Source organism: Pseudorca crassidens, chromosome 11 (assembly GCF_039906515.1).
Source record: "Pseudorca crassidens isolate mPseCra1 chromosome 11, mPseCra1.hap1, whole genome shotgun sequence".
Taxonomy (NCBI): Eukaryota; Metazoa; Chordata; class Mammalia; order Artiodactyla; family Delphinidae; genus Pseudorca; species Pseudorca crassidens.
The window spans coordinates 53,023,423-53,038,875 of record NC_090306.1 but is presented as its reverse complement, the minus strand read 5'-3'; the positions used below and the strand labels follow the sequence as shown (position 1 = coordinate 53,038,875).

General features: G+C 40.1%; 1 long non-coding RNA gene across 1 annotated transcript in view; it reads right to left on the bottom strand.

The window, feature by feature from the left end:
* Nucleotides 1-2,464: 2,464 nt before the first annotated feature.
* The window catches only part of LOC137202862 (uncharacterized), a 28,124-nt gene continuing 15,135 nt past the window's right edge, over nt 2,465-15,453 (bottom strand). Inside the window, exons 4-5 of the long non-coding RNA XR_010932806.1 lie at nt 3,806-4,121; nt 2,465-2,616 (exon numbers count right to left, since the gene is read on the bottom strand). This is a non-coding gene — a long non-coding RNA (uncharacterized lncRNA). The remainder of the gene's footprint in view (nt 2,617-3,805; nt 4,122-15,453) is intronic.

Genomic DNA, 15,453 nt, shown 5'->3' with positions numbered 1-15,453 from the left:
TTCTGTTTTGTTCCGTGCTGTATCTCCAGTGTTTAGAACAGTGGCGCAAAGTAGGTGATCGATTAATATTTGTTGAATGAATGGATACCCTACTAAAAACAGCATTTTGATGCTCAAATAAGGAACCCATATAAAAGCCTTCATTAGGTCTGAAGTGCCAAACACATGGGAGGCAAAGATAAACAGAAACGTCATCTGTGCTTCTACGAAGATCCAGGTCACTATACTTTTGTCCAAAACATTTTGCAGCTAATGAGTAGGAAGCAAAGAAAGGTAGAGGGAAAGCCTGAACCAGGGTAAAGGTAGGAGATGAAGAAATGAACACCTTCAGACAACTGAGCTAATGACACCTTTACAGGACGGAAGACAGGGACCTATGAGATTTTCAGTGGGCGGCAGTGTTGGTTGGAAAATAAGAAGGCCTTGCACCACAAGTAATTTGTAAACTAAGCAATTTTTCTTTTTTTTCCTCTGAGACAAAGCAAAGCACGGGTGAATAAAGGTGGCAGATGAGGTAAAAGTAGGGAGGTCCTAGAACAGTAGCTTGGATCATTTGTGCCTATCACACAACTTCTGGGAAATTTGACAGCTGTATTAGAAGATGTGAATTTAGCTAAAAAATAAAAACTTTGGCAGAATTTTCACAAAGGCAGCCACATACAATATGCAAAGGAATGGGCACAGCTGTATTCTACTAAAGCTTTATTTCCAAAGTAAAAAGAAAAAAAAACTTTGGCAGAATACAGGAATATGTGGCAGATGTTATTCTTGAGGTCCCAGGGAGCTTTTTAAAAATGAGCCTCTAATAACTGGCCTAGTAATCTATGACAAGTGTCCCCAACTCCCCAGGCCATGGACCGATACTGGTCCACAGCCTGTTAGGAACCTGGCCGCACGGCAGGAGGTGAGCGGCCAGCGAGCAAAGCTTCATCTGCCACTCCCCATCGCTCCCCATCGCTCACATTACCACCTGAACCATTCCCCCACCCCATCCGTGGAAAAACTGTCTTCTATGAAACCAGTCCCTGGTGCCGAAAAGTTTGGGGACCGCTGCTCTAGGATTGAGATCCCATCTAGTGCCTTTTCCTATGTAGCCAATTTTTCTATTGAAATTTATTTGTTTTTTTAATAAATTTATTTATTTTATTTATTTATTTTTGGCTGCTATGGGTCTTCGTTGCTGTGCATGGGCTTTCTCCAATTGTGGCGAGCGGGGGCTACTCGTGGTTGCAGTGCACAGGCTTCTCATTGCAGTGGCTTCTCTTGTCGCGGAGCACAGGCTCTAGGCACTCGGACTTCAGTAGTTGTGGCACGTGGGCTCAGTAGTTGTGGCTTGCAGGCTCAGCAGTTGTGGTGCATGGGCTTAGTTGCTCCGTGGCATGTGGGATCTTCCCGGACCAGGGCTCAAACCCGTGTCCCCTGCATTGCAGGTGGATTCTTAACCACTGCGCCACCAGGGAAGCCCTATTTGTTTTCATTATTAGTAACTTTGGCATGATTTACTCATAATCAATCTTCCTAGAGTCTTTTACATCTCTATTATATATAGTTGAGGGAATGCAGTTGGAATTCATTAATTAAAAGTGACACAAAATGATTTGAAACGCCAAAATTTTCTTAATGTGTAACAATTACCTATATCTAGTATTCTGTAAATTTCTTTAAAAAAAATAAAAACAAATAGTTTTCCACTTACATATGCCCAGAGAGGCTGTATTGCCCCAGGAACAATGCATGACTTTATTCCAAAACCAAGCAAGTTAGCAAAGGTAAAAACAATTTTTGGTTTCACAAGTTAAGAAATCAGATAAACTCAGGAGTTAGCATTCTGAAAACAGAATCATTTCTCTTTTAGTACCCAAAACAAATTTTTCAAATATGTATTATTGTTTTCGGGTATATCAGGAAGTACTTTTAAAATTGTAGCACACCTGTAAATGTTGGTATGAGTGTAATGTGCCTACAGAATCTGTCTTCATTGAAAATCACACTAATAAATGCCTGATAAATCTAACCTTTTATTACCATAAGTAATGCTTTTACAGCATTATCAAATAGTAGCTAAGCCTCAGGCTCTCAAGTCAAAAAGCCCTCCATTTGAATCTCTGCCCTGTTAGTTACTATCTGGGTGACTCCAGCAAATTATTTAACCTCTCAAATTTTCAGTTGCCACTTCTTTATTTATTTTTAATTTTTAAATTTTATTTTATTTATTTTTTTATACAGAAGATTCTTATTAGTCATCAATTTTATACACATCAGTGTATACATGTCAATCCCAATTGCCCAGTTCATCACACCACATCCCCACCCCGCTGCGGCTTTGCCCCCTTGGTGTCCATATGTTTGTTCTCTACATCTGTGTCTCAACTTCTGTGCTGCAAACCGGTTCATCTGTACCATTTTTCTAGGTTCCACATATATGCGTTAATATACGATATTTGTTTTTCTGACTTACTTCACACTGTATGACAGTGTCTAGATCCATCCACGTCTCAACAAATGACCCAATATCGTTCCTTTTTATGGCTGAGTAATATTCCATTGTATATATGTACCACATCTTCTTTATCCATTCGTCTGTCGATGGGCATTTAGGTAGCTTCCATGACCTGGCTAATGTAAACAGTGCTGCAATGAACATTGGGGTGCCTTCTACTTCTTTAAAAGAAGAAAATACAAGTGCCATCTCATGAGGTAGTTCTAATATCTAAATGAGATATTGCAGGTAAAGCACAATACCTAGCACACATTAAGTGTTGAGTAAATGTTTTAAATAGAAAAAGGTAACTTTTGAGGTCATTACTCATGCTAAGTCTTTTATTAACTTCTAAATAGACTTAATTATCAACAAGTTTTAACTTTCTAGTTGAAAATTAGGAAACCCATCTTTTTCTGAGCCTTTGTTATGAATCTTTTAGAAAGTTAATCTAACAATGAGCATGTATTCATGTGTAACAAGAAAACATCTAATATCATTCTGAAACATCTATCTCAGTTTAAGAATGACATACAAATATTACTCAATCTACCTTGCTAGTTGTTCAATCCCTGAGATTTCATCATCATTCATTTATTCTCCTCTTGGACTTTTCTCTCTTTCACCTACTCCATAAATATTAGTATTTCCCAGGACTCTGTTCCCAGCTCTCTTTTCTTAATTTATCCTCCCAAGTGATCTTATACACACCATGACTTCAATTCCTACCAATCCATTGATATCACCCTATATAACCTCCATTTTGACAAATACCAATAGAATGTCCAGATTAACAGAAATACCACAATAGGGATAACACTTGGATTTACATATCTAAGGGATACAGAAAGGAATATAGTTGTAATATCAGCCAAGATATGAAAGTGCAAGCTTCTAGACCTTCCAAATACTCAGACCTTCTGGAATATATAACATCAGACCTTCTGGAAACTTTACTTCCCCTTCAGTCCTAGCCTTATATACGTAAAGCTAAACCGGTCCTATACATAGCCTTCTGAAGAGACTGCCTCACCTAGGCAAGGTAACTCATCAATATCAGAGTTATACAATGTACAGTGTGATAGCTAAGGTGCAGTACAGAGGATATTCAGACATGAACAAATCCTATATTCTCAGCTTCCCTAGGCTAACACAGCCTAGTCCAAGAGCATCCCTAAAGTTAGTGCTAGGGAAATAAAACAAGAAATTGTTATTCAGATATCTCTGAAATTCATGATATCAAGCCCTTATACACAAGATTATAACTCCAGAGCCCTTGTGTGAGATCCAGATATGAACATTCCACTGCCTACTGGACTTCTTTACCTGGAAGTTTCACCGGCACCTGCCACTCCTCCCCATAAAGGAGTCGGTCCTCTTCATACGTCACATTTCTCAGTGAAAGGCATCACCATCCATCTGGTTGCCCAGACGAGGAAACTAGGAATCAGACTTGATTCTTCCTTCTCCCTCACTGACTACATCTAAGCTGAATCAAATTCTGTTCATTCATCCCTCTTCGTAATCCAATTCATCGATCATCCATCACCATCTCTCGCTGATTTAAAACAGATTCCAAAGTATAATCTCTACCTCTAGTCCATTTTCAACTTATTTCCACATTGGTCCCAGGGTCTTCTTTCTGAAATGAAAATGTGAATCCCTTTTATAATTATTGTTTTCAGATTGAACTCCAAACTCCTTTTCATGGTGTACTAGTTAGATTATTTTTAGATACCTCAGGCAGTAGGGGTTCAAAGAATAGTGCATGAGAGAGAAAGGAGTTTCAACCATAAAGCCAGGCCCCATGGGAATATAGGAAAAGCTTGGCTTCAAAGAGCCTAGAATGTAGTTTGAAAACTAGAAAAACCTTTGGTGTCCATACTGCTTGATTGATCTTAGCAGCAGATGCATTTTGCTTCCTTCTCCCTAGAATGCTCAAGTATTACCAAGACACAGCTACTCCATGTTTCTACTAATATTTCTCCTGCCTCTTCCAACCAGTTACCTCACTCCAATTCTACGCATCAGTGAGATTCTGTTTTCTTATGGCTTCTGCTTCCCCGTGTCTTTTGCTACCTCATGGTCTTTGCTGCTTTTCTTATTTCTCTGTGTCTGTTTAGCTTCTGTCTCACTACCCTACCAACTACATATGTTCTCTTTATGTGTCACATTCATATTTCTAAAGAGAAAGAATCTAAGTAGTTCTGCAAATCACATATATATGGTATATTCCTATTTTGCTGTGCCTTTTTCTGGACCACCTCATAGGTCCAGAAGGATTACAGATTAACTGTTTTTGGAGCAGGGGACACACCTGGTTCAAACAGCTGTGGTCAAGGGTGATGGATCTATGTGGTCAGGGGAAGGGTCTCATGTGGTACAGAACATGGGCATCTGTGCTGAAGAAAATGTATCAGAGATCTGTTAGTTGAATGAATTAATAAGAAATTTTATTTGCAAATGTGTTTGTAAGTGCTTTCTTATTCACTTTTTATCAATAATTATATTTTAATTATTGTTTATAATCTAAAGCATTTGGAGATTAAAACTATGTTAAACTCATAATTAATAGCTATTGTGAATTTAATTTTAGTTTTATTTTAGTCTCACTCTATTATTTTTCCTTTGTCATCATTAATTCTCTCTGAATTATTTTTCCTGAAATCAATTCATTTCCACAGTTTTCTTTTTCAAAGAATTTTACTTAGTCCAGAAATGGTCTTTAATGCCTCTTGGCACATACTGTCTGTGTACTTCTTAAAGAATATTCTCAAAGAATCCCTTAAGCTTTAATTTTCAGAATTAAAAATTATAACTTGCTGGCTGGTCTAAATTACATACTACCTGAAGAACACAGATGATTTCTTTACACAATAAGAAAATGATTATGAAAGACAAATTGTGAATAGAGAACCTATAACCTACTATTTCAAACATCATGTTTCTAAATGTAAACAATAAGTTGTTTATATATTACTTATGCTTACTTTCCAAAATGATTTTTTAAACATTTTATTTTCTGTCTTTATTGTAACCTCTTTACGAACATAAAATGATTCTTACATATGGCCCATCAGAATTTGGTCCCTGTTGTGTGGAATGGCAGTAACAATGAAGTAACAATGAAGGAGCAAGTTTTTTAACAAGATAGCCATCTTCACTGCAAAACTGCTCTTAGTTGGTCCTTCCCAAAATCATTGTATCCATCAGCTACCAGAGTGAAAATGGTGCAGAAGTAGTTCTGCTTTGAGAAAGAAGAGGGAACAGTCACCTCTGATAGATGTCCTCCACTCCTAGCAGTTCACTGAACGTTTTAACCAGCCGAGGCAGGAGTGGCAGTATATAGATTTGCCGGGTTGTTTCTATATTACAGAGATTGAAATGCTCCACTGCACCGTTTTCAGGGTCCAGTGGATTAGACTCTTTCATCCTGTGATGATGAATTCTCTAGAGACATTTAATATTAACAAGAAATCATTTTAGAGATATTTCTTCTAATAGTTGTTATTTCTATAGCATCTTAAAGCCTTGTCCTTTATTCTTTCTTTCAATCTTGTTCCTGAGGCCAAGACCACACTGTCTGGTTGACCCCAGCTCCTTTCAGTCAGTTCTCTCATTGCAGGGCTCACACTGGAAACCCATATGATGGGGGCTTCAGGCCAGCTTATCCTTCATAACCTTCATTCTGAGCTTGTTTCTCAAACCTGACTCTGTCCTTTGACCCCCGCCTTCCTGGCTATATTAAGCTGGGTTCCCTGGGCGCAGACCCTAAGGAGAGATTTGTGTGCAAGTAATTTATTAAGGACATGTTCCCAGAAGAAGCCAGTAGAGAGTAGGGGAAGCAGGGAAATGGAAGAGACCAATCAGGCAAAGCCCCAAGGAGGGCAGGGGAACGTTAGGGAAGCCTCTAGGCAAGGGATCTGTCTCATGTACATCAGCCACATCAGCCGTTGGCCAAAGGCTCTCCCAGGTCTTCTGGCTCTCCGTGTGTAGGAGGCAAAGAAACCAGAAGCCCAAGGGCAGCTCAAGACGCAAAAGCACACTGAAAGGGGAGTAGAGAAAACAGCACAGGCTGCACAGAAATGATGAAAGCGACAGATCTGGCAGAACGCTTCACTACACTGTCTTACTGGGCCACTGTCAGTCATTCCGTCCTCTAGATCAAACCATCCCTGAGACCCTCTTACCCCAGCCTCCACTGTTGGAGCAGTGCTCTCCCACCAGGCATATGCCAGCGCAGTGGTTCTCAATTAGGAGCGACTTTTCCCCTGCTCCCATCCACCCTGCCCTGGGACATTGGGCAATGTCTGGAGACATTTTAGATTGTCACAACTTGAGGAGGGGATACTAATTGCATCTGATGGGTAGAGGCCAGAGCTGATGCCAAACATTTTACAATGCCCAGGGCAGCCCCCCCTAACAAAGAGTTATCCAGTCCAAAATGTCAGTGGTGCCAAGGTTGAGAAACCTTGCATCTAGCATCAGTTTCGGAAGTTAGATCACTGCTTTGTTCTCCAGTGTTTGAAAACCTGGCTTGTGACCTGCCTGGTACCCCGATTCTCTAGAATGATTCTCATGAATCCCCAGACTCCTTCTCAAACTGAGAGTCAGTCCCTGAGCCCCAGCCTCATGTCATGTCCACCTGCCTGCATGTCAGAATATTGCCTGCTTCTAGGTCCCTGTATCTAGGAGCTTTGTCTGACCACACGGGTGAACAAGCAGTTCCTCCAGCTGGAACTTCTTGAAGTCAGTTATCCTCCCTGAATATTAATATCATCTGTGTTTGTTAATCTGTTCTTGGGTATCAAATGCCACCTCCCTGTCTAGACTTCTTCCTATGGCCTCAGTTTCATTTATTCTCCTCTGGCCGATTCTTCCCACTTTTCACCGTACTGCTCTTTCATCAAATGGGCACACACAGTTTCACACTCCCATCCTTCCTGGTTAGCCCAGCCTCACTGTAGTTAATACATCTGTGTCCAGCTGCTTGACTAGACGCCCCAAAATGTATTTTAGAGTTAGAAGATGTGTCCCATAGAGAGCTAGGAGATCGCATTGGTTTAGCTTAATATTTCCTAACTGGGAAAATCAGGAAAGAGGTGTCCATGCAAAGCAGCATCTAGGCTAGGTTTGTCTTGTAAGTCCTCCTCTAAGTCTGAAGAGAGAACAGTTCCCACTTCTAGAGCAACTGTGTGGGAATCTCTATAATAAATGCATTTACTTTTAGACCCACTAATTTTTTTTGCTTAGTTTAATATCAAATTTAAAAAAATCCCTCTTGAAATTTTTAAAGGACTCAGCAGCAATAAATTGGCTGTGTGGTCTAACACACTGCATGATATGCATATCCTGCCCCCAAAACAACAAAATAAATGGAAACAATGAAATTAATTTATGTTTTATGATGTGAATATAAACTGACGAGAGAATTAAATCTCTCAGGTCAGTAATAATAAGTCTAACTTGCAAAAAAACATAAATGTATTTACTATCTCATTTAATTTAACATTTGCAAAAGAATCCTGTGAATTAAGAATTACTGTTTCTATTTTACAGATGAGGAAGCTCAGACTCAAAGAGATTAATTCACTTACTAAAAGTCCTCTAAATAGAAAGCTGTGAGTCAGGATTCCCAGTCAGGGATTTTTTGTTTGTTTTTTGTGGGTTTTTTGCCACACTCCACGGCGTGTGGGATCTTAGTTCCCCAACCAGGGATCGAACCCGCGCCCCCTGCATTAGAAGGGCAGAGTCTTAACCTCTGGACCACCAGGGAAGTCCCTCAACTCAGGTTTTTTGACTATAAAATTTGTGCTCCTACTTCAGCTGTATTTCAGAAATGACATGTTGTCCCATGAAAATCTGGTAAAGCTTGAGGCGTTTCCCCCCTTAATCTATTTCCTGAAGATTTTGTTGATTATTCCTTTCAGATTGATTATTTGTTTAAAAAGAAAAAACTTTAGGTTTGTCATAACACTCAGTACATTTCCCTGTGGAGAATAACATACGTTCCATATAACTATAAGCTTATTTTCCTGTCTCCCCGCTATACTACAAGTTCTTCAATGGAAAGGCCCTTGTATTATTCATTGCTATACGCCTGGCAACTGGCAAATATATACCTGGCTTCAATAAACATTCATTTTGGTTACGTGGATTCTTTTCCTCTATCAAATAGGAACAAAGATACTGAGAAAGTTATCAAGACAAGAATTCAAGCAAAGGACAACAAAATAAGGGATAGGGTATACACACTAGGCAATCTGATCCCACAGAGAGAACTGGGATAAATTTTGGAAGTGAGGGCCGCCATGTACCTGCCACTCTGCGTCTTTTCCCACATAGCTGTTTCCTTCCCTTAAGAAACATCGATACTCGTTGCATTAGTGAGTGAATGAGTGATTGACTGAACAAATGAATGCTGCTCCTAGGATGAGATTTCTTTCTTCAAATTTTAAGACCTGAACTGTAAAAAATATCTGGTCATTGTGGAAACAACTGTATGTGGCATATGGTGTGTGCCAGACATAAATGTTTCAAATCTTTGAAATAAAACTTGAGTAACAACCAAGATTTCTTCTTGAGATCAGTGAAAACAATGTAGATTCTTGATCGAGGTTTGGTTACTCTGCAGGCAGTCAAAGATGACTTTCAAGACTCTGGTAATATATCTGACATTTGATAAATCTTTTCTTTTATAAATTACTGTGTTACAGGATTAGTGACTTTACATTTTTAAAATCAGTTTTACAAGAATTAAAATCACACCATAGCAGGAATACAAAAACAAACCAGTCCACTCACATTCCCACCATCTGATTAAATTTTTTCGTCTTCATTTTTCTTGTTTCTTTATAGTTCCTGTCTACGTTTATGCCTAATTTTTACACATTGTCTGTCAGAGTGCCAGATAGGTGAACAGAGGAACACTTTGTGTACTTTTCTTTTTAAATATTTATTTATTCATTTGCCTGCGCTGGGTCTTAGTTGTGGCACACGGAATCTTTGTTGTGGCATGTGAACTCTTAGTTGCGGCATGTGGGCTCTAGTTCCCTGACCAGGGATCGAACCGGGGGCCCCTGCATTGGGAGCATGGAGTCTTAGCCACTGGACCACCAGGGAAGTCCCCACTTTGTGTCCTTTTGATAATAAACATTATCTGTTTGCTGAGAAAGTCACTTGTTCCCTAGACTAGGATCTGAAGTTCATGTTGTTTGGTCCTAGAGTTATTAAATCACTCTAGTTTCAGTTTTGTAGCTTTTTATTCATTTTTCTCACTTGTCTCTTTTCATTTAATTTCAGACTACAAAAAAAGGGAAGAGATGGGGTAATTCAACAGCTCTTGAATCCATAAATACATTTAAGAAGCTCTTTGTCTCAGTCTACCACCTGCACTTTCCCCTGGCAGTTCTAACTCCCTTCTTTTTCCATCTTCTCCCAGTTTTCCCATCTCCAGCCCTCAATACCCCAGAGCATGTTATCTTTTCTGCAGCCAAAAAGACGAGCAACAGGAAAAAAAAAGACAAGATTTTAAAAACAGGAATTTATTTATTTTTTTGTTCCCTTCCCCCAACCATCCTGTTTCCCGGTTACCTGCTCTTTGCCTGACTCTACCATTAGCCAGACCGACATCTAGAAGCCCCATCTTCAGTCATCAGTATTACATCAGGTACAGCACTGCATTTATTTCTCAGCAACTGATCTTTTCTTTTTTCTAACATGTTTCCATTTCAACAGTAAGTATACTCTGGCTCTTTTCAAAATACAAAGCAAGATCTTTTTAGAGTCATACAGGATTAGAGCTAGAAAGGACATTAGAGATCATCTAACCCTCTTGTTTTACAGAGGCCGCAGATGACCCAAGCTAGTCAGTGATGATTTAATAAATATAAGATTTCTAGCACTGCGCTTGCAGCATGACCGGTACTCAAAAAGTATGCGCTCCATGTCCTCTTAATACAAAACCTAGAATAGTCAGCGAATGTATTTTCCTCACTACTTTTATGCACTGAATAGTATATATTTTCATTGTAAGGCATTTAGGGGCCATTGGCTTTATTTTTTAAAAATTCTTGGTGAGGCCAGATGTCAGTCAAAATGGTAGAGTAGGTAACCTGAAGGACCTGTCCTTTCATAGAAACACCAAAAAAATGAACAAAAACTGCCAGAATCAACTTTGTCAGAACTCTGGAATGTGGCCAAAGATTTATAGCAACCAAGAGAACACTGAATCAAGAAAAAAGTGTCTAAAGTGTTTTAACTTAGCCTTGCCCCACCCCCTCCCCACAGAGCAGCGGGTCTTCTGGCCGGCAGCTCACGTTCCTGGTGTGGATACCTGGTTCTGGAGGGAAGGAGTGGGGGCCTTGTTCCCAGGGAATTGTGTTTGTCTGCTATCATCTGTCTGCGGGTTCTCTGAAGGACTGACACAACACACTGCCTTTTGTTCGCCTGACTCAGAGCTCTCTCAGGGCAAAAGCGCAGCTAAAGGAAGGTAGTTTTTGAAAACATGGAAAGGCAAATGAACAAACTTAGGAATCTCTCTCTTGAACATATAACTATAGTCTAAATATCTATAATCTATTTATATACACATATATGCAAATATATGTGTATATAAATTATATACATACTATATATACATATATATATAACTATGTAAATGCAACTTACATATATATTTAGCCTATATATTCATATATGTATGAATACGTATATTTAGACCATGGACTGCCAGATATCTTTACAGAATGGACGAACAAACCTAATTTGTCACCAGCAGCACACGAGGGTTCCTGTATCTCCACCTTCCCACTAACATTTCACATTAATAGACTATTTACTTTTTGCTGATCTGATGGATAGAAAGTCTTATCTCACTGATTTAATTTGTATTTATGTACTTACTAATGGCTTTGTATATCTTTTCATGTGCATGTCAGACACTTGGGGTTCCTTGTCTGAGAGTCTGCCCGTTTCCATTGGGCTTCCTTGTCAATGTTGACTTGGAGGCATTTCTCATATATTCTACATACCAATACCTCATCGGTATTAGCCAATACTAATGCTTTCTCCTAATTTTTTGGATGTTTATGAACTTTGTTCACAGTGTCCTTCATCGAAAAGAAATCCTTAATTTTGATAAAGTCAAACGTTTTATCCAGGTCCTAGAGCAAGAGTCTTCATCATTTTTTTCTCATCATTTCTTCATCTTCAGGATTGTGCTTTTTGTAGTCCTGTCCAACCTCCAATTTTCTTCAGGTTGTTTAAGTTGAAGAGTCAGGAGCTTGCATTTTGTGGATTTAATTTTATCAGCCTATGCATGGATTTTGGAGAGAGGAGCATTCTACCAATTAATATGTTTCTGAACAGCCTAAGTTCTGCACAGAGCCCGTTAACAAACCAGTATCTAAAGCACATACCGTGTGGTCATCAGGGTTAGGCCTGAATAATCCTTCCAGATGTTTCCTAATAATATAATTAGATATGCCTATAATTAGAGACTCATTTGCCTCTTTAGTATCTATACCCTTGAATCTTTGACCAGTCGATTCTGTAGGGATGAAATCTGAGTTATTCTCCACTCTCCTTAGCCCTATGATTGACCTAGGTTATATTTTGATTTAATTATGAGTCTTTGGCTTTTTCAGACTATAAGTGGATCCTGGCATCTCCAGGACCCACAAGAAGTTTGGCTAATTGATAAAGGTCTGGAAGCCCTGGAGAATATGCCTCTAAAACTAATCCGAATTATGTAGAAATTTTCTGCTTTTTCATGGTTCAGGAAAGTCCTTTCTTATCTCATTTAAGGCAGATTGAGACCAATGCTTAAAAATAACTTGTCGGGAATCCCTTGGCGGTCCAGTTGTTAGGACTCTGCGCTTCCACTGCTGGGGCCCCAGGTTCCATCTCTGGTCGGGGAACTAAGATCCTACCATGCAGTGGGGCCAAAAAAAAAGACTTCTTGAGAAGGGGCAATTGAAGTCCTTCAACTTTCCTTTCTTGAAGTCCAAGTACCAGAAAAGTAGGGCCAAAGTCGTGAGTAACTATAGGGTAGTGGGGAGACAGCAAAGTGGACCAGGTCTGGCAGGGGGGTGGGGTGGGTAGATACAAGGAAGGTCAGGACGTGGTGGAGAGAGAGAAAAGAAGGAGTCTGAAGGAGCAGACGGATAAGGAGAGGAAAAGGAGGCAGGTATGAGTGTCTTTAAGGTTGGAATAGATGAAGGAGGAATGGGTGAGGAATAACACGGGAAGAGGATAGTTTTCTTATACTGTAATATACTAGTCCTGAGATTAGATAGGGAGAGGGTGATTTTGCAGCCTAATTTTGTAAATGATGCCAAGCATGGCCACATTCCTTCAGCTCATTCTCAGCACCATCAGCGCTATGGCTGACAGCTGCTATAATGAAAATTTGGCTGGAGTATCCTTGGAAAATAGCTTGTTTCATGTAATGTCACAGAAACAGCAAAATCTCTCAGCCTGCAAATATCTGATATGTAAGGTTTCAGGCACCTACTTCGTATCCTGAATCCTATTTGTACATCCCAGCAACTATTTTGCCAACTCTCTTTGAAGTCATCACTCAAATGTTACTTCCTCACTGAAGCTCTCACTGAGCATCCAATTTAAAATTGCGCATCTTCCAAGTCCCCCATCTTTCTTCCCTGCCTTTATTTTTCCTTCGTAGCATCTAACATACGGTATGGATTTTATTTATGTATTCTGCTCATCGTCTATCTCCCCCAACTGCATAGAGGCCCACAAGCGCAGTGGTGTTTGTTTTCTTCACTGCTGTATCACCAGTACCTGGCACATAACGTATGCTCAATAATTATTTATTGAATAAATGAATTCCAAGGTGTTAAACAGACATCTCCCCGTCATAGGGGTTGCTGCATTCCTTTAAATCAGAAAACTAACTTTTATTATTCAGAAGCACCCCTCAATACCCCAAGCCACCCCTGAACTGCTCAGGCTTATAAGGAATTCACATGGTGGAGGATCTATTCCTTAGTTTGAGTGATGTATGAGTCAGGAGACAAGCAAGAGACAGATGGCACTCTTAAGAGGAGTATTTGAGGATTGCTTAATAAATTGGCTATTTACAGAGGTTTGGGCAGGCTTAAAAGAATCCTTAAAAGGGAAGGTGAAACACCCTGGACTAAAATCCATTAGGAGCTCTTATCCACCCCCAAACCTGTCCCCTGCTTCCCCCTTGAAGAGACAAGGAGAAGGCCAATCATTGGAAGCTGATGACAGTAGTTGTAATTGTAGGAGTTGTGGCCTGTGTATAGACAGCTAACCCGCAGTGAGCCTGCAGGCAGGGGGCTGAGGAATAATGCCTGGCCATGACCCTCTTCCCTCCTTCTGCCCTCCTGCCAGTGCCTCTCAAGCCCAGCAGGAAGCCTGAGAGTATGGAATCTTATTGATGCAGTCTATTAAATTCAATTTCCAAGATTACTGAGAAGGGAGGAAACAGTGGAGAGGGGACTTAGAAGACAAAAAGGAAAATATCCAGTACAAGCGGTAATAATATACTGGTCAGTTATGCAATCTGTAACTCTTTTTTCTAGAAAACTCTTTTCTGCCATTGCCCAAGCCCCAAACTGATAAATTCCTGAAAGCCAACTGTATGTGACCCTGATTATTGTCATCAGGGTGTCTACTACCCATCAGCATCTCTACCTGGAACCCCTACACTTTAGCACACTCAGTACCTCTGTCTACAATCTATGGGATCCACCTGTTCTCAGCAGTAGTTGTAGGTAGCATGATGCCCCCCTTAATTAAGAATGTGTTTTAACCACAATCCACCCATTTACTGACTGCACACGTACCTAACGTACTTTTCCCCTTCAGCCCCTAGGTCAGCAGACACTGGTAGCCAGTGACAGAATTAACAGTATTCTTTATTCTTTACTTAGGATAGTAAGGGCCTTTAACATCGCCTTCTTATAACTGAACCAAAGCATCATCTTTCTAACATCGAACTTGACTGCTACAGTATCGTTGGGAAAGCTTATGGAAATTAGGCATTCCCCAGGACTAAGTAATCAATGTATTTCCCTCACCTACCTGCCGCTGCAGGTTGTCATTGTATCAGATGGTTCCAATTGCTACAGAGGGTGATCTGTCCATCTTGGGTTCTGTCTAGGTTTCTGGTCACAGACTAGGAGTATCCATATTAATAAGTCTCACTCTTGCCTGGATCGTTCCAATACAGTTCCTTGGATCGGATCGCAAATTCAAACCCCCGCTCTGCCAAAGCATCAGATTAAACTAGGCAATTCTCCTCAGCTTTGCATCCCTGTCTCTTGTAGTCATTCCCCACAGATCAAAGTATGATAGAAACTTAGTTCACAAATCTCACACAGTAAGTAGGGCCATATTGGTATCCTGGTACCTCCCAACTACATGACCACCCTAGGATGTAACCAACGTTCCTAGAATTTCACAGGTGTATGTGGTAAACAGAAAAATGTTCCCCCAAAGATGTCCATAGCCTAACCCGTGCTAACTCCCTCCACAGCAAAAGGAATGTTGTAGATGTGATTGAGTTACTTAAGGATCTTCAGCTGGGAAGAGTATCCTGGATTATCCAGGTGGCCCCAATATAATCACAAGGGTTTTAAGGGAGACGTAGGAGGGTCAGAGTCACAGAAGGAGATGTGGCAACAGGAGTATAGGTATGTGACTGCAAGGGAGAGAGAAAAATTTGAAGATGTTGTGTTGCTGGCCCTACAGATGGAGAAAGGGACCATAAGCCAAGGAATGTAGATGACTTTTAGAAGCTGAAAAAGACAAGGAAACAAATTCTCCCCTAGAATCTCCAGAAGGAACATAGCTCTGCTAAAATCTTGACTTCAGCCCATAAGACCCATTTCTGACTTCGTATTTCCAGAATTTTAAAATCATAAATTTCTCTTATTTTAAGCAATTACATTTGTTGTAATTGTGTTACAGCAGCAATAGGA